Here is a 21390-nt window from a genome sequence, read left to right as displayed (position 1 = left end):
ACAGTTCAAAGGCAGGTAGCCACCACATCTCTTCTTAGAGATAAGCTACCATCGCCCTAGCTGGTTTATTTCCATCACTGTTTGTAAGCATATTTCAGTGTTTTAAATTAATGAAATGAAGTACTATTTCCACTGCATATTTGTGTTTATGGTTATCTCTGTAATTTTTTGCTTTCCTATTTAAGTCCGGATATCTTAGAACATTCCATTACACTTTACTTGCTATTGTTCATTGGAATCAAGCTTAATCCATTGAAAATTGAATCAAATTTGAGCCAAAAACAACTTCAGAATCGCTCCCTGTGACCATCGAACTATCCTGAACTGTGACCTGCTATGCATAGCAATTCCTGAATGGACAAAGTGCTATGCATTGCACTATCTATCACTACAGTCTGCGATGGTTGACTGAAGCTCAATTTTCCCATCTAGGAATTGAGGTTTTTGACCAATTTTCATCTTTGTTTGATTGCTTGTTGAACATGAATGATGTCTCATCACTGAAGCCAAATTTCATTGCTTAATTCGGCCCTGTTTAGATTAGGGATTGGTGAATGTTTTTATATATTTTTTTTTTCATTTGCAATCCATTGTCAAAAAGTGGTATTGATCGATTGTCATTTCGATAGAAAAAGTGTCATAAAGTCTTCAATTTCGTTGAAAAAGTGAAGTGTCGTAAAAATCCTCCTTCATAGCTAATCGATTAAACTATTTTGTGCATTTGATTTGATTTCATTCAAAGTGTCGAAAAGTTTTATTTCTTCAAAATTGAAAGTGTCGTTTAATCCTCCTTTCTCTCTTTGAAGAAAAATTGTTGAAAATTGTCGTTTTGTGTGAAACATTTTGAATCATTTCTGTATTTAGTTTTCCTTGTTGTCTCATTCACATTAAGGGAAGCTGAAAACAAATACATGCATTTTCATTTTAGAATTTTGGTTTGTGTGCTCAAAACAATGACTTAGGGAATTGCACTAGTGTGTGCTCTTTGATATTTGCTCAAAAGTACTTCTATGCTTTATCCCTTGTAGTTAGCATTTTCATTATTGAAAATAAACGAAAAGATTGCTTATCATTCTAGATGCATATTTAGGAATTTCAGAACACAGTTCATGGTGAACCCTCAAAGGCAAATATTTAAGCAAGATCAACTTAAAATGAACCTCAATTAACTTAACAACGCTTTGGAATTTAACGCAACACATCTGGAGGTCTAGGCTAGAGACATGTTCTGGCGTCTTTAAACCTAGTGGTTGTCGTTTTCACTAAAGGTTGGGTGATTCCTCCTCTTTGATACGATAAGTGCTAGTATGGACTTGTGCTCCATGTACCATTGCATATATAGTGGGAGACCCCAATAGGCTTAAATCCTTTATCCCTAGGAAGCCAAGTTTTTTGACTTATCGATCGCAATACACTGAAGATAGCATTCAGGAAGATTGACTGTCGTACATAAAGTCCTTGGTAATCTCTCTTTATTTATCACCAAGGTGTATATTGCAGTTTTGCGATTTGTCTAGTAAACCCTCTTGTCTAGAGTCTCCAGAGTAGTCACTTTCGTTCCTTTTCGACTCTCTAAAAGTAAAAGAATCATCTGAGCACTTGTCCTTTCAGGCTCATTAAAAATCAAAGGCGACTAGAGTCATCTTTTTCTTTTTCTCGACTCTTTAAAACTGAAAAAGCGAAGTTGTGTCCAAGTGTCGTTAAAATTAATTGACTATGAATAACATCCTTTTCCTTTAGTTGAGTTTTAAGTTGATAAAGTAATCCGCAATCATGGAAGAAAGTCAATCCAAACCCCGTCGTTCGCGGAGATTAGCGAGTCAACCATCTTTGCCTCCTGAAGCGACACCAATTCGGACAAAGTAGTCTTGTTTAACTAAGTCTAGTTCATATGGGTTGTTTGAAACATTTGTTCCAACATCTTCAGGGACTCAAGTTACTCCAATCATTTCTGGTACATCCATATTTAAAGAGGAAGTTTCACAGTTACCTGAGGACATTAGTATTGATACTAGTGTAACAGTAACCAAGGTTGTCCAACAACAAATTGATCCTCAATTTGAATTTTTTCAACCAAGAAGTACTTTTGAACCTGAAACAAATCCATCAGGAGTTGGTCTGGAACCCCTTCCAGCTCGAACTGAGGTTACATCTGAACCAGGAGTTGTTCAAAAACCTCCCTTTGAGACCGTAGTTCAATTACCTGAACATTTGGACTTCGAATTCCAGCATCTAGAAGTTGTTACCCCTTCGACATCAGTGATTGTAGAAACTATCCCTTCTTCGACACCAGAAATATTTTACGGACCTGACGGTCAACCTCTTCCACCTGGTTTGATTGCAATAGTGGAGATAGTGGAGGATCCCCCATCTGGCACCCCGTTTCATTTTGGAACTGGAATTAATCTTTATTTTGCTACTCCTTATTATTTTGCTTCATTTAATCCTGCTTCTTTGCAAGTTCCTATTGAATCTTTAGGACAATGTCTGGGCCAGTTAACTACATATGAATAAATATCAACATCCAAGATTGTATCATTTGATGCAGCTAAAGCAGAATCTTCTTTTGTCACTCATTCGATGTTTTCCACCACACCTGAGTCGCACATATACAGTGAATCATCCGTTCTGGTTGGTTACCAATCCTTGTCTCGAACCCACTCAGGGGTTTCTTCTGCACCATGGTCAACACCCATTAACTTGTCTGGAATTCAATCTGGTTTTTCTCACATGGGAACTCAACAATATGATCCTGCACATCAGTATCATTTTGGGCAATCTAGTCATCAATGACTGGTGTATCCATTAAATACTGGACTACTGCCATATGGAGAGCAGTATGCTTACTCACCATTTCCTCCTTTTTCCGGTGGACAACCATATGGTAATTTCCCATAGTATTTAGGTCAAACTTGAGTTAGAGTTTGTCAATGGCAACCAGTACTGCCAGATCAACCAAGAGTTGTGTATCCAACACAACCAATGCAACCTGTGTCCCATATTCCTACTACACCTGCTGTTACTATTGTGCCATAGTCACAAGCTCAATCTATGGTATCTCAACTGGTACAAACTGATCCTTCTTCCTTGCAACCTCAGGTTTCAAGGCAAGAAGCTCAAGTTTCTCAAGTTTTTATATAACAGCCACTTGTTTTTGGAGCTCAAACACAACCTCAAGTGAGTGTACCTTTATCCAAAATGACACAAGCGTACACTGGTACAGTTGATCCATAGCTTGGTAAATCTTTCAATACTGGGCAACAATAGTCGGTTCAACAACTGTGGCTGTCGGAATTTCAACAACCTCAATTCCAGCAGTCCCAACCCCAGTTTAGACTTCATTCACAAGCTCAAACCAGTTTTGGTCAATATCAAGCTTACCAAGGATTTGGGCAACAAGGCTTTGCAGGTTATGGACAACCACATTTCCAAACTGGTTATATAACAACCACCTTATACTAGTTAATTGGGTGCCAAGTCAGCAATACATTTCAACCATTTTGCCTTCAAAACCATGTCAGAAACCGAATCAGATTATGAACAGAGTTGTGACAATGATTCAACACCGGAGGTAGAAGTGCCAAGGAGGCATCACAAGGGTGGTAAGGGTGGTCGGCATGTCAGGGAAGAGCCCACTTCTTTGGCTCATTTGCAAGCTTGTCCACTTGCAATGTCATGTTTTCAGTATCAATCATGCTTTGGATATTGTGAGAGGATCTCACAAATTCAACACCATAGAGAGCTGGTCCGCGTGTTTGTCCTACATTTGCACAATGGCCATGTGAACCTTGCAGGAGTGGATTTCACCTTATCACCTGAAATGGTTGCTCAATCCACCGGGATACCAAATGTTGGGGAAGAGTGGACCAAGTGCAAGCTGCTAGAAAAATTTCATTATCAACCATATATCAAACCTGGATGCATGAGGCACCTAACTACTGTTTTTCCTTTCAGATTCCTAAGGGATGAATATGCACCCTTGATGAGGCTCATTATGCACTATTTCACTTGTGAGGGCAGGTTTTCACGTTTATATTCGTACCATATCCGTTTGTTGATGCATTTCACCCAGGTACGAATGATGAACATTCCATTTTTCATGTGCCGAAATATAGAGAAGATGGTGCCCGTAGTGCAAAGGAAGAACCCCGCACAACAACTCAAAAGTATATATCATTATGCACTGATCGAGATCGTAGTGATGCATCAGTTGGCACAGCAGGGTATTGCTTGGGAGGATTTCATTTCTCGCAACTTCTTCATGGTACCACAACCACCTCCCGAGATTGTCCATGATGAGGGAGGGCCTTCACATCAGTTTGACATTCCTGATCCCGAGCATGTCAGCGCTCCTCCATATGTTACATATCAGAGAGGCCACAGGGTCTTATTTGCATCTGCACGGCGAGTATTATCTCCACACCAGGTGGAAGGGGTCTCGCCTTCTTCATCAGCACAGCGAGTGTTATCTCCACATCAGGTGGAAGGGGCCTCGCTTTCGACAGCAGCACAGGTACAAGAGAGAGGCAAGCAGCCCAAGATTGATGAGGGGCCATCAGGTGATCCAGACATAGATATTGTTGACCTTGATATCAGTTCTCCTAGCTTAGAGCCAAAGGAGATCATTCAACAACTAAGGGCTGAAAATGACTTGTTGCAGCAAAAGTTGGAAATGAAAAATTGGACAATTACATACTTAGAGCAGCGCAACAGGCAATTAGAGGATGAACACACTCTTGATGAGTTGCGGAGGATCCGAGAAGACCGGAATTTGGCTCGCAAGAGACCCGGTGATTTGACACCTATTGAGCAAGGGTCTATGCTCATTCGGGTGAACACTCATTTAGAGAGGTTGATAGCCAAGGCAAACAGGGACAAAGACATGCTCCGCCACATGAAGAATCATTATTGGGCCCGCATGCATGTGTGCAAAGCAAAAATGAAGGTACTCAAAGCACGCTTGGCCAAGGCACTAAAACAGAGGAAAAGGCCCGATCCGTTTCAGATTTTGGCTGAAGCCACCTTGAGGGAGCATGGTGCTCAATGATACACCTCCAGCTCAAAATTCAGGAAATTTGGAGCAATTTTGGTCAATTTTGAATTTTTTGTGCCAAAAACAGGTTTTTGCCCTCAACACGTAGCGCGCCGCGCACTACCCTTAAGTTGGGGAGGTCCATTTCACGAAAACTCAGCATTTTTGGATTTTTCATGACAAAATACACTTTCTCAGCCACTGCCAAGAAGTCTCATGGAGATTTGAGCCCCCAAAAGGTAAAAAAAAAAGCAAAAAATGACCTTCTGCCACTTTTTGGACACACATGAAGCAGTCTTGGGAGATTGCAATTTTGGAGGGGAAAATGGCCACCAAATTGAGAAATTCCACTTGGGATGGAGAGTAGACATCCATACCTTTCCAAAAAGCCCACTTGTGCCTCATTTGGATGTCGCGAAGTGCCTAAAAAGTGGCCTGAAAGGCGCGCTACGCGTTGGGAAAATTTGCCAGTTTTGCACCTTTAGCTCAGGAAAACGCAGCATTGACTAGTTTTGACTTTTTGGTGGGACTTTTCATCCTCTTTGATGTAATTGATGTAATTTCATGTTGACATAACACTTTTTTACCTATTCTAGAAGATTCATTCATAAAATGGCAAAAAATTAATGAATGAATTGGTTTCCTAGCTTATAGAGGCAAGTTGTTTTGATTGCCTAGATTGTAGTGCTCAGTTTAGAATTGGTTGAAACAGCTCCTAGGATGATGAGCTCGACCCCTAGAGGCAAGGAAGTGTGTTAGCTTGCCTATATTATGTACTTTCTTAGTCATTTTCAGGGTTGGACTCTTGAGGGATAAGCTTAGACTGTTTTACACTTTGTATCTCTGCAATTTTGGCAAAGGAATGACCAGGGTTTTGCAACACTATTTGGGATTCCTGTGGTGATTTGTGTTGATGGTGTGTTTCTCTCATGTACTTGTAAGTTTGTTATGTGTATCATTTTCCTACTCTTCTCTTCTGCAAATTGAGTAAATGAAGTGTTAAGGCAGAATTCATGGTTTCTATGCTCTGCCTTTAAGTTTGCTTAATATCTATGTTTTCATCTGTTTAAGGAGAACTCTCGATGGTTTCTTGCTCTCCTTGACTCCTCAACGGTCATATCTATCCATTCACTTATTTCAAAGGCATCAAGACAATCTCCTACCTTGCCCCAAAAAGACCTCTGCAAAAACTGTGTCTCATCCCCGCACCCAAAATTGTCGTGCTCAGTTTTCCAACAGAACCCTAAACTTTTAAAATCAAACTTTCCCTATCAGTTTACTAGCCTAAAATCAGTGTTCTTTATTGGTCATCTCAGCCCTTCGAAAACCTTTTTCCGAGATAGACCCGGAGAGAGCCCTCTCATGTTCCCGTAGGGCTAGCTACGAGGCTAAGTGGTTTGATGTTGCCTTGGATTTTGTCTTTTTCAGCCTGAGGCCAAATTCGAGCGCTAACAACTTGGTTATAAATAACTTTTCTTGACTGATAAAAAATTTTGAAAGATCTTAATAAAGTATTGAAATCTCAAAATGATTACAATTTTGATGAAAAAGAAATTTTTCAGATTTTATGATACTTTGTCAACTTCTCTTGTTTTGTAATATATTCCTTAAGTATGTCGACCTTTATAATAAGAAAATCAAACTTTACTAAGAGATTTAAGAAAAAGCTAATAAGTTAACAATTTTTCCCTATGTATGCCAACCATTGTTAGGTAACAAGAAGGCCTTCGATATAAATCATGGCAAAGTCACCAAAATCAGAACTGAAAACCAAAGGAAAAGAATTCTTAAGCGAAAGTGAGAAAAGAAATCAGCAAACAAAAATAAAATTGAAGAAATTTGAAAAGTGAAAGGAAAATCCAAGTTTTTAAATACAAACTCTAACAAGAATGTTTATACCATTGTCTCAACAAAAAGAAGATAAACATGTAATCATTCATTCTTATGTCGAGATTCAAAAAAATTATACCTTGCAGGGTTGTAAATGTTTTAGGCTTGAGATAACAGTGATGATAAAATTCAGCCACAATGAAAACTTTCTGTCTGATGTCAATTTTATTGTTTCAAAGCATCATCTTAATCATTTTTAAAAAAAGGAATGCTTAAAGCAACAGATTAAAGGTTCAGAAACTTTTTAGTGTAGTTGTTTCAATGAAGATTATCGCTGCTTCTTGAAATAAAACTAGGAGAAAAGTATAGGACTTCGAAAATATGATCTGGCGGAGGATTGAAAGCTTTTATGAGGAGCTGCAAAACATATTTTTTATATTAGCATAATTTAAAAACAAAACTAAAACTAAAGTAACGAAGTACCAATTAATGAAAGTGGGTACATGAATCTTACCATTAGATGATTGCATTTGATCTTACTTGAGAGATATCAGTTTCTCCAATACTAGCTGACTTCTTCTTTTAATTAACATTAAAAATATGAAGAAGTCAAACTAACCAGATTCGTATAACCCAAAATCATTATTTATTTTATTTAAACTAAAACAAGCAGAAAAATGTAAAAAGGGAATGCTTTGTGTTCAAGGGAATCGAAATTAAAACAAATGCATCAGAAATGAGAATGAGAATTTGCAGTAATGAATATTTCTCAAAATATTATAAGTTTCATATGAACTCCATGAATTTTATAAATTGTCCAGAATTAAGACCAAATCCAAGTTAATGAAATTTAAATATGAAGATAGAAAGGTCTTGAATTTCTTATTTAATTATGGAATTATATATTTAAAACTAAAATGTATGAGAAGTCAAAATGATTTGAATATGCTGCAAATTTGTCATCAATCGCTTTCTTACCATAGTGGTTACCCAAGATTGCTTTAAATTAACATAATGCCTTATCGGATGATTTGCATTGCATGTAGAGGCATGCGTTGGAGTTTATCACATCAGAGGTTGCAATAGCAAATTGCCGATATGAGATCATGCGAAAAGAATATGTGCGATGAGATGGAGCGATCACACCATTGAAGAAATGTTATATCGGGGATCAGAGAGAGCCACATTGTGCTTTGCACATCGCACATTGCCAATTCAGAATTGTGATGCGAGCATAAATAAAAATGCGATGAAGCCATTGCGATATCGGCATATCGAGATATTAGAAAGTAGTCATGTCGGAAATGTCAATATGATTCTTGCGCTAGCGATATTGCGATGGATGACGTGGCTCTCGGCGATCGGCAAACTTTAAGTACAGGATGTAATACAATATGATTCTTGCGATGCCGATATGCGCTGAAGAATGGACCCGATGGATTTATTATGACCATTTAATATCTTATCGGATCCGAGACATCGGTACTTTTTTAAAAATTATGCCCTACCATTATTGCGATTGACCGGACGTGATATTTCTTATGAACTTGATTTAACTTTCATATCGGGTCCAGAATTATGTGTACATCACAATATTGGTAAAGTTGATTATTGGAGATCGGTGATTCAAGATAATGGAAGTATATTCAACTGAAAAACTCTGACATGTGAAAGGCGATATGGCATTTTATGAAAGAATGAGTGAGATAACACATCGGAGGTCTCATATCAGCAATTTTTTATCGGTAAACACTAAGAGTCGCTTCCGATGGGACATTGCGAATATATATCCACTGTAGTATCAACAATATGAAAATCAAGTTGAAACATTTCAGACATGAATCTTGCGATACTGTTTTAAATTTCAATTGGGTTTTCTAATGAATGAAAGCAAAGTTAAAAAATGCTCAAATTTTAATGAATCACAAAATAAAATTTCCCTGAACTTGTTGCAAATTTGAAATGGGTTTGCTGCTTACTTCAAATTTTGAAAACAAATGAAAACCTGCAAATAAAACATAACAAGAATAAAAAAATAAACTAAGGAAAAGAGAAACTAATAATAGATGAAAATGAACTTGTAAATGCGTATTTGGAAGAGAATTGTCTGTGGATTTTACCTCATGAATCTTCCAATTCTTCCTTCGATTTATCAAAATTATGACTTTGTTCAAACTCATCTCATTATTTATTCTAAATTAGAGTTGGCAATCAATCTGAATAAAATCTTTTTATTCATGTTCAGGAAATCTGAAATTCATAAAATTCACCAGAAATAATATGAAAATATGCTTCCTTTTGAATTGCAACAGCAATTTATTACCTCTTCTCATTCCGAATTAACTTGAGAAAAATATGTATTGTTATAGTGACTGTTAAATAATGCCTTTAGTAAATAAATATGATGCATATTGCAACATCAGATAATAAACTAAAAATCAGAATGGGATAAAACCATTAATTGTGGAAAAATATCAAAACAGATTTGAATGTGTGCACACAGCAAAATGGACACTCTTAAGGTCATTTTAGCAAATTTCGAGGAAGATAACATGAACTTCATGTGATTATAGCAAAAAGTAGCCCTGATTAATAATAATCAAGTTGGCATTAAGCTTGCGAGCTTAGATAATAATATTAGGAAGTTTTTGCATCATCGAAATTTTCAACATAACAATCTAAGAAGAAAATTTTAGAAGGAAATGTCGAAATAGAGAAAAGTGGCTTTTAAAGTGATGTGTGCCAAGTGCATACTCAATTGAATTTAGTCAAGACATTATTCAAAATAGGCAGAGAGAGGTATTGCTGCAATAGATTTTGATTAAGAAATGGGAAGCAAGAATTAAAAAGTTTCCGATGAGGAGAAAATATTTCACTGAACATGTATGAGAAGGGTTGATTGCTCTGCTTTATTTATATCTGCAGAACTGTTGAAAATAAATTAACTACATTAATTCTACTCCTATTCTAAGAATATACATGAAAATGACTAGGTATAGTCATATTTCCAGTGTAACCATTCTCTCATTTTTTTTCTTGCATATATGTACAGTTCAAATGTTAGTAATAAAAATACAAATCTAATTAAACTAAGAAAATTAAATCTGTAAGTAGAATGTATAGTTATTGTTAGCAACTTAATTAAAATCTCCTTCTCTTGAAATTTCTTTTCCAATTGAATTCCAATTGGATCATAAAAATATGAATGGGTTTCCATTAAGGATTGGAAAATGTTCAAAAGAGGAGATGACAGGCCAGATTGTGGGTATGAGCTTTTAAATTCAAAGGCCTGAAAATTTTTGTTAATGTTATTTACAAATGTTAAATTATTGACAATCTTCCATGAAGGAAAACTTTCCAAATATTTTTCAAATTAGTTAATGAAAAATGGATGAAAGTTTATTAGATATAATGGAAGATTATTAATTGAATTGGATTGCTGGCCAGATTGTAAAATACACTCTCTTGTTGATATTGCCTTTGAGAAGGTAGAAACAATTGATAAGAGATGAACATCGATTGAAATTGAAATATTAATAGCTTTTGATGTTCATGATTATAATATGAAACTTCAATTTCCCAATCGAACAATGCATCAATTGAGTGTTTGATAGTAAAGGTGCTCAATATGCCAGTGTAAAGTGTCAAAATTTTGAAAAATAAAATCAGAAAAAAAATCTAAATTTAAACAAAATAAGTGAAAAAGAAAAAATAAAATGAAATCACTATTGGTACAACTAATGTTACAACACAATTAGGATTGTTTTGAAATAATTTTTTTTTCACAAGGATTGACCAGAATTATGGAATTTGAATAATTGCCAATTCCAACTTATGGATTAGAAAGAGAATTATGATTATGAGTAGGAATGAGAGCTTGATCATGATATGAATCATAAATTAGAATGTTTTCTCAAATGGTGAAATCATGAAGATAATTTGCTGCTCTAGAATGAGGATTGGTTGGAATAATTTCTAAATTGAAAAGTTCCTTATTCTTAGATGTTATTTGAATTTTATCATGCAGATTCTCGTGAGAAGAATAATCAACATCTTCAATGTTAGAGTAATTATCATAAACGATTTCACAATATTCTCTAGAATTCCCTTCTATCTCGTTCAATATATCAAAACAAGGAGGAACAATAATTTCATGTTCATTAATGGCAAAAGAATGATCAATTATTGTTTCTCTATCTTGATAAAAATTAATTGGTATTTCATTTAGATTAACTTCTGTATTTTCTGAAATATCATTAATACCAAGAGGAGAAAAATTACCATCATTAAAAATATCAGGATAAAGGGAAAAATGTGAATCTGAAATAATGAAATTAAAAATGTCTCTGTTTGAGAACTCTTGTGCATTCTGTTCACTATAAATTTCAGATTGTAGATCATTCCTTTGTGTACTCATGCTTTCTTGAAGAAGGCTGCTTTGCTGCTCTGATTTCGGCATTTGTTCATCATGGAAAAATTCAGAAATTTGTACAGCAGTTTGCATGCTATTATTTACTTTGATTTCTGCTTGTACTTGATGATTTGCAATCTGATTTTCTGAATTTAATGCAGAGTAATTTTCAGATTCCAAGGCAAATCTTTCTCTAAAATTGTTGCTGTTATCTTCTTCCATAGAAATATTTTCCAAGCTTTGTGAAGCCACTTCATCACAATTTATTTTCACATCGATATTGGAATTATCATTTATGTTAGAAGGGGATGGAACAAAGTTTGAACTAATTTCATATGGATTAGGAATGGGAGGAAGAGAACAAATATATTCAAACCAATCTAGTGATTATTTTTCTGTAGGTTTATCTTCGATTTTGAATCTTAAACAATTCAAATGAAATCAAATATTAAAATCAATAACAGACTCATTTTCAAACCTTCGTAGATATTCAATTTCATTACATACCTGTTCATAATCATAGCCGTCAAATTTACAAATGAAAATTGTAACAAATTGATCCCAACTGCGAATTGAGGCAACTGGAAGAGTTCTACACTAGTTTCTGGCTTTTGCCGCAAATGTGAGAGTAAAAATTCTGCATAAAATGCCTTCATTAATTCCTTGAAAATCATAATTTGAAACATTTTGAATAAATTGAAAGACATGATTAAAAGCAGAAGAATTTCTTTCACCATTAAACTTTACCTGAGACAAGAGTCTTACCACTTCGGGTGGAGTATTGGAAGATGCACGTCCATGGATACAACTCCAAATTGGAAGCTTAAGAGGAGCCATTGTGATTAAATAAAATGTTAAAATTGAAAAAACTCCAATAGACAACAAGTTTCAGGCCCTCCTTCTAGCGCCAAAAATGTTGATGGTCAAAAATGTCTGCCTCAACATTGGGGGATAACCACCCGGTCCGGACCTTAAAGCATCTCCTTTTCCGTTTGGAGTAGTGGCTCTGATTGGTTTAACTAGGTCTAGTTACATTCTTCCTATTGCTATTGTTTTATGATGTATCTTTAACTACCAATAGATAGGGATATCAGATCACTTCTTCTTGCTGATCAGGCAAGAAAATAACCCTTAAGCTGATTTGGGTTCAGCCAAGCCACAACTAAAGTTTTGCCTCTTTGAGAAGATGACTTAAAAGAATGTAGAACTTAATCTAAATGCAAGCTTATTCTAAGATACAAACAAAAATAAACTAATCTTAATCCTATCTTAATTAGGCAGATATAGATCTAACCCAACTAAGAGCAAGATAATTAAATGATAAGGATTTAAATATGTATGGCTTTTAGTTAATGTCAAGCTAACGAAGTAGTTCAATTAACTGACATTTGTAAATACCGAAACACATCCTATGGAGACCTCTTAACTGAAATAATAAACCAACAACATTTCGGGAAGTAATTCACAAAAATGATATTGATTATCAAATCAGTAAATCCAATCATTAAACAATAATATGCAGAAATAGTTCACAACACATTACTATTTAATAAATCAGTTTTATAAGACAGATTTATGAGTAAATAGTTACTCAGAAATCAGAATTTAATCCATAAGAATAGAGATACATAATAACAATATTGAGACAAATTACCCATATCAACACAAGTGCACAAACCTGAATAAAATGACACATTCTTGTTATCATAAAAATAAAATTGATATTTGAAACAGTAGTATTAGAAAGACCAATTTATGGCATCCATTTCTCTGACCTTCGCCTCCAATAGTCCTTTACATTGCTTGAATCTCTGCTTTCAAAACTAGAGCCACAATAGTGCAAACTCTGCCCATCATACATAATTCAAGATACAAAGGAAAAACCCTCTTCAGATCTGAGATTTTCACTTATCCCTCCTACAACTCTAAATCCCTATTACATAAATGCTTTTAGAAGTCCAAAATTGCAGAGGAGAGCAACCCTTTATTACATTCTGCAATCTATTATTTATAATATTTTTAAAGTTATTTTTGAGAGGAAAGTCTGTTGAAGGTAAATCTGCCCAATCCAATTTTATTTGCTCAAAAATTCCAATCTTTAATTGCTGGAGCCTTCTCATTGATTGAGATCTTTTTCTCCATATCTCTTCTATTGTTTTCCTGTAAAAAACAAATCAAAATAAATTAAGATGCAATAATAAAATCAACATATCATTTCTGACATTAAAACAAATCCAATCAAATTCAATTTAAATAAATAATTGAAAATAAAATATAAGCTCTCTATTAATGCCTGGGATGGTTTAATTGGCCAAGGATATCATTGACGAATGGATATGCATTCAGAAGAGGTTTGGACAAATGAAAATGCAGAAAATAAAACTTAGAAAATTGATTTTGTTGAAAAATTTGGAGCTTGATCTTCTACCTGATTTTCGACTCAATAAATGACCAAATCTGTTAGTGAAACCTCCTCAGAAATGTTCTCCTTGATTTTATCTTTCCAATGAGCTGTCCTGGGCCTCATTTGGCTAAGTAAAACTCAATCTATGAGCTTCCACAGTTGATGAGTTAAATCTGGCACAATTCTAGAATTTCTGTTGCTGGGCTAAAAAATCAGAGTTTTAATTAAAAATATAATCCTAAATTAAACTCTAATTATCTAATAATTAATTCTAATTTAATTATTAATTATGAACTAAACTAATTATTTAATAAATTGTTATTAATTAATATTAATCTAACTAATTAATATTAATCTAAATAATATTTAAATTTAAATTTAATTAAATTACTTAAACATTATATATTAATTAATTTAAAATTTATTATTTAAATTAATAAATATTAAATATTAATTTAAAATTATTTTAACATTAAAACTATCCTACCCCTACCTACACTCACTCACTCACGTATGAGTGAGTCTTGCAACTTTAAACCAAAACCAAAGTTTATGACTTTTGACTTTTTAAGGATCGGCGATCGCCATCAGAGAAGGATGGTGTTCGGGGGTTAATAAAGATGTGTCCGGATTAAAACCTCCGATCCAATCAGAAGCTCGGATGCGATCGAAATTATTTTTATTATATATATTTTAAATTTTAAATTTTAATTTAATAAAATTAATTATATTTTATATATTAATTAATTTAAAATTTAATATTAAATATCAATTTTTTTTTTGGTTTTATTTTCATGAATTTTAATTTCTAAACTACAGCTACTTTGAAAATAAAAATAAACAACAGTCACTTCGATGTTTTGGGTTTTGGAGATTAGTAATTAATTTGAGAATTGGAATAAATTACTAAAATCCCGATGCTTCATGATTTGGCTGTATAAGTAAAAGATGAAAAATGTTAGTAATAACTAACTAGGGGTTAATATTTAAAATAAATGCATTATTGAACTAATTTATTTACAAAAAATGGAATATTGTACATTTTATGCATTTTTAACCCAGGCGACATAAATGATTAGACTTCAAAGGAGTGTCGTTTACGAACCAGTTGACCAAATGAGGCGAAACAAGTGTCAATGGGAAGCTTATAAAAAATCGATTTTAACAAAGCAATCAAAACAAGAATCCAAAGAAAATGAAAAATTAACAAAAGTGTAGGATAATCAACTAAAAAAAATCCTAAAAGGTGTTTAGCCAAATTTTTTATAGAAAGGGTCCCCATTATTTGAGGTGAACAAGTAAAAAATGGGGGGGTTGTGTTTTACCACAATAGTACCTAAAAGAAATAAATTTAAATCGATAATGGTGAGCATGCAACTCAATATGAATGGGCACGATTTCACCATGCTCTTAAATCGTCTCTTCGTCCTCGTGGCCAATTGGACCAACCGTGATTCCTTGTGTGCTTCCTTCTGGAGTGCACACTTCTTTGCAATGCTAGGACTAAAATAAATAAAATTTGATCTAGGGTCAATGAAAATTAAAATAAATTGGTCATTAATCATACCTTCCATTGCAATTACCGAGGCTTGGTGATCAACTTGTCTATTTTCGAATGCTACATATATGCATGGAAAATTCCGAGCTCTGTCATTGATTGTTTTGAATTCCTGTACATTTTACATTCTTGGAAATTTATTTTGGAAATGGGGGAAAACCCTCCTTAAGTGGTCTTTCCCATAATTCTAGCACTCTATGGGTTTTCTCTCTAACCCATTCAATTATTCTCTAGCAAGTTTTAAGGGTTTGTCATGATTAGCCGTAGTGACGATCCTCACTCTTCCATGTTGCTGGCATCCTACAATTTTCAGTCCCTTTCCCTTAAACTAGGCTTTCTCTTTTCTTTCAAATCAACTTTTTGGTAGTGTTTTTGTGGCAATTGATGAGCTCTAGTATTGCAGTAAGAATGCTGCAACTCCTAGAGCTACCAAATTTACTTAATCAACCAGGGGTTCGTACAAACTTGGAAGTGACAGTGCTATATACATAGTAGATGATGTGGTCTACTCTTGTTACTTTTCAACTGGGGCGATAAACCACTAGGGTTTTTCAAACCACTCTTCTATTGACTAGAAGGAGTCTGACTACCAAATGGAAAAGGGAAAATTACTCTTAATGCAGAAAGGGAATGCTGCCTACTCTAGGAAATGAAAGTGTTGAATTGGAAGGTGCTATAAAGTGACATGAAATCATCTAGCTAAGAATCTACACATTGTTTGCAAAAGAGACCTAACTTAACCTTACATATAACATTTAGTTATCTGGACTAAATTAGCATGGAAATTTATCTAAGAACTACTGTGACTGCTGCATGCATGCGCTAACTATAAATTGTAGAAAAAACCTTTTTGATTTTCAGTTTTATGAATGCAAATGCTAATTTAACTAATTTGTTCTTTGGTAGGGGAGAGAGGTATGAGGAAATAAGTCTGGAATGGTGTTGAGGGTATGAAAGCCAAGTGGAGGCCTAACCTAAGCTAAGATGACCATTTTTGCTCAATTCGGGCTTAAAACAGGATGCTATAGGGTTTTCTGTAGTACTACTGGATGTCCTAGTTCTACTAGAGGATGTCCTGATTTACTACATGAAACAGGCTGAAAGTTTATAGGGAGGTAGGAAAGGTAGAATGAAGTGTGGGAAAGGTCTCTGATAGGGAAATAAGGCACCAAGGAGGTGCACACTACCCAAGGCTCAATCTAAGGCTTCAATATGGTTTGACTTTCTCAAGGAAAATGTCCACTTTACTACAAAATCGGAATTCAGATTAGGGTTTGGTGGACTTTGGCAGCGTAGGTGGAGAAGACTTGGATGTGGCTGGTGAGATGAGGTCTCCCTATAGATCAGAAACTCCTGCAACAACATACATTCTTTTCTTCATTTATGCACAACTTCATTTATATATGGAAAATATGAGTTGAATTTAGGAAAAACAGAGTTATTAATAGCTAATGGCTAAGTTTATGAATGGAAGTTCTTCTAAAACACATAAAACTCAAGAGACCAAAATGAAAATTGTAGGTACTTCTAAGAAATTTGGAAACAATCATCTATGCAACAAGAAATCCTAAGTTATGTAGTGATCAAACAATAAATCTATTTTTGGGTTGTGTGAATGGAACCCTCAAACCATGATCCCATAAGGGAGATGAGGTAGAGGCCACTACCATAAGAGTTTCTGAAGTTTTTACTGTCACTATTGTACCACTGATATATCTATCCAAAAATCGAAGAAAACTAAGTAATCATCAAAATACTTGCAGTTTAAACAAAACCAAAATCACTTCAACAACTAACTATGAATGTAGTCTAAGCATACATGTACAAAAAGAAGAACCTCTGCTGCTAGGGTTGGGCCCTAACCCAAGTGATTTAGCCCTCTGATTCAACTCATTACTGGATCAAGGAAATGCTTTTCATTTTTATCAAAATATCAAAAATACATAAGAGTTATCAGCCACAATGTCTTAGCTCAAAGATGCCTCTTGGCCACAACAAAAAAATTCGAATCCTAATGAGGCCATAGGCCTTATTTATACAATTGAAGCTACCAACAAATTCCTTAAAATTAGGGAGGCTTGGCTCCCAACTCGAGATGAACTTGTCTTCAACTATCACTGGCTTGGCTACCAATGACCTCAGTGGGCTTGGCTTCTTGTAACTCCGAGTTGATGCGATCTGATGGAGGAATCTTCAAGTGATTGAGGAGTTAAGGAGGGAGATCCAATCTCCTAAAATACCTCTTGCTTGTCTACTTCGAGTTCCTGAACTTAAATGATCCAAAATTGCTCCAAATCCTGCAATTAATGCACATTAGGCCACATTACATAACATCTCATCTTTACACTTCTCACTAAGCAAAATATAATAAAGTATGTAAAGAAATGTGAAAAAGTTGATTTTAATAAGCCGAAGAGTGACATTAAGGTCCATATAATTTACCTATTGATGAGCCTCATCATCACCCCCATACTGAAAGTGTTGCTCGTCCTCTGAGAAACTTAATCTATGTCCATGTCTTTCATTACTCTTGTGGCCTCTCTAACATCCCAGGCTTCTGTTGATGTATTCGACTCTTGTGGATAAAATCTTGCATTATTCTCTATTTCCTCCCACTTCTTTCTTTCCTCTTCCTCCTTTCTTCCTTTTAACATACCCAAGAGCAATGGTGGACTAAGTTTCAAGCCAATCAAGTTGATTTTGAGTCTCTTCAGTGCCTTCTTATATAGTGGGGTCCTTTCTAGTGCATCCCTCATTCTTTCAGGTGAATGATACTCCCTGATCCTTAAGCTGTATGGTAGGGTACCCCATCTCCTTTGGCGTGCTTGCTGGATTTCATCCCCTAGCAATATCAAAGTATCCTTAAATTGCTCTTATGTAGCTAGGTATCTTGGTGCAAGCTGGGGATCATTAGCGATGATTTTGTGGGTGCTAATGACTGATCCGAAATTGATCAAGGATCTAGAAAATCCTAAAATTCAAAGTTACTAGATTCAGGTAGAAGCAGTGTCATTGCATAGAGCTCGCAAAAACAACTCCAACGCAACTTGAACGGGTGCATTTGGACTCCGGATGAATGAGAAACTGCTTGTGGAAATTTGTGACGAAACAATGTTTTACTGCCTGACACATGGAGAAGTACAAGTTCAGCTCAGTGGCAGATCTCCAACTTCATTACAGTGGTAATGTCTTCAATCTGGTTGCAAGATGAAATAATAGATTAAAAAGGTGATTTTTACCTAATGACTTGTATATATTAAAATGTCATTTTTAAAAACAAAAACCTTATATTTAAATCACATAACATATATTAAATATGGAATGGCGCAATGTAATGGATTATAAACCTTGGGAACGAAATATTACAAACCATATAATATGGTGTGTACATTAATATGGTTGAACGCATAAAATATATGGTGGTGGATTAACATGTTTCATAACATATGTTATAAAATGGTGAACGAATATTACAAACGGTGTGGAGTATGAAACCAATTGCCAACAAAACCGCCAGAATTAACATTATGGTTGTAATGTTTATGCCATGACCTCTGCCTCCATTCTATCTCCCATACCATAAATAAACTCCTCCATATTTATCCACGACCAGTACAACCAGCTCAATCTGCCAACCTTATTTTCTATCCACGTGTCAATAAGGTTTATGTATATCTGAATGTTGGTTATAATAAATGTTATGTCATGGTTAGAAGGAGCGGATCCGAAAATTTTCTATATGGTTAATTCGCCACCGAAACATTAAAACCCAATGCATATGTTAAAAGTTGTATGCGGTGGGTTTGTTGGAATAAGGTTAGGGTGAGATTAATATGGAGCGATAAGGGTTAATGATGTTATATTTTTTTGGAGCGATAAGGTTATTAATGTAATATGGTTATGTAGGGATATTTTTGGTTACCAAAATATTATATATATGGTAATGTAATGCTATGAAAAAAGGATGAGATTTGTGACATTTTGTATAACAGAGAATAATTTTTGTGTAGTTTTGGAGATTTGGAGGCAGAACTTTGCAGGTTTATTTCGGGAGTTGTAGGGGGTTTTTTTCAGCGCCGTCAGTTGCATTGGATTTCTGAGGTCGAGCAGAACACAATTGGACCAGCCAGGGATCTTGTTGATGTAACTTTGATGTATTTTTTTGGCTTTGAATTTCTAATATAAAGGCCTCCCCGTTGAAGACTGGGCCCGAAGATGTAGGCTTTGAGATAGCCGAACTCCATTATCAATCTCTTGCGTCACTTTTATTCTCATGGTTTGCTGTTCTAATTTGCTGCAATATTATTATTCAATTCTCCATGCTTATGTATTTAATGGTGTTTTTAAATCATGCATTAACACTTTCTAACAATGAATAAATCACAATTTCAATTAAAGATCTTTTTGGGGATCATTTGGTATCGGATTAGGTTGTTGTTAACTGTGATTTGGAGTGTGCATGATCACCAAGAGAAAATCTAAGGTTGGTGAAGGAGAACTTGTTGCAGGAGATCCATAAGTTGTCTTGAGAAGAAGGACAACTCGAGGAGACGAAATGGTTGAATAAGGAAGCAGTGATCATTCGTTTGGATCTGATGTAGGCTTCATAGATGCTTTCATGACCTTGCGAGCCATGGTCGAAGAAATGTATCAAGAATTTAAGAAAACAAAGTCTAAAGATGAAGAAGGCTATCCATCACAATCTGGAAAAGAAGATGAAAGTGATCAAAAAGACCCTATCACTTCTCTCTTAAATCCATCTAAAAATTCGAAACCGCTGTTGAAACTCGATGTTAAGTTTGAGTTACCTATGTATAATGGAGAAGTTGATGTCGAGAAGCTTGAAAATTGTGTCAGGAAAATGGAGGTATATTGTAGCATGCAACAGATCGCTAAAGATGAAGTCAAAATCAGACTAGCATCGCTTCATTTAACGGGCACAACATTGATCTGGTGGCAGAGTAAGTTACAGAAAGGTACTGAGCATATCGGTAAGATTTTTCCATCATGGTTTGATTTTATTACTGCACTTAGAAAGAAATTTTATCCATTGGGATATAAGGAAAAATCTTTAATAGAATGGCAAGGACTAAAAGTTAGGAAAGGTCAATCAATGCAAGAATATACATATGAGTTTCGTAAGAAGGCGTTGATGTTAGATATTCCTTTGTATACTCAAGAAACTCTAATGAAATACATAGGAGGATTACCTGAGTATGTTCATAATACTGTATTTATGTTCAGTCCTACTAACCTGGATGAAGTGGTAGTACAAGCGGCTTACATTGAAGCAAGTAAGTTGGGATTTGGGGTATCATCAGAATTGACAGCCAGAACGAAGAGCAAGGGAAAAGGGAAAGTGAAGAAAGTAAACTTCGGCAAGAAGGAGGTTGAAAATATCTCTTGTAAGCATTGTAAGAAATAGGGCCACGACGAGGATCACTGTTGGCAATTGCATCCCCAAATGAAACCGAAGTGGATTAGAAAAGGGAAGCAAAAGGTTGCAACAACAGTGAAACCGTTGGACCTAGGGTTAGATTCAGGTGATGAGACACATATCGCATCATTGATTATGACTGGTAAATCCAATGAAGGTAATGATTCTAACAGTTCCAGAGGAAATTTATTTCATATAAGGGTTGTTATGAAACATACAAAGATCGACACATTATTAGATAGTAGATCTCAAGTTAATCTAATTTCAGAAAAAGTGGTTAGGCAATTGGATTTGAAAACCATAAAGCATCGTAAATCATATACTTTAATTTGGATGAGAAGAAATCATAAATTACGAGTAACTGAGCAATGCATGTTACCGTTTGCAATAACTTCTCAATTTAAGGATAAGGTGATGTGTGATGTGGTAAAACTAGATACATGTGGGATGGTCTTGGGTAGCCCGTATTTATATGATAGAAAAGCAATCTTTTATAGGGAACAAAATCAATATCACTTGTTCAAAAAAGGAATTGAATATATTGTACATTCTCATCACACAAAAGCAGATAAATCTCTTTTTATAGTTGAGCAGTTAAAACAAGCAGCTTATGCTAATAAAGATGTTGTTGTACAATCTAAAGAACCTAAGCAAGAGATCATTAAAGTTAATTACAAACAGATAGCTCTACTTAAGGAATCCAAAATTGTACATCAAC

This window comes from Pinus tabuliformis, chromosome 2_1 (genome assembly GCF_031772625.1).
Source record: "Pinus tabuliformis cultivar Carrire ecotype Pingquan chromosome 2_1, CPIR1, whole genome shotgun sequence".
NCBI lineage: Eukaryota > Viridiplantae > Streptophyta > Pinopsida > Pinales > Pinaceae > Pinus > Pinus tabuliformis.
The sequence above is the reverse complement of the archived record's forward strand: the minus strand, read 5'-3'. Positions refer to the sequence as shown.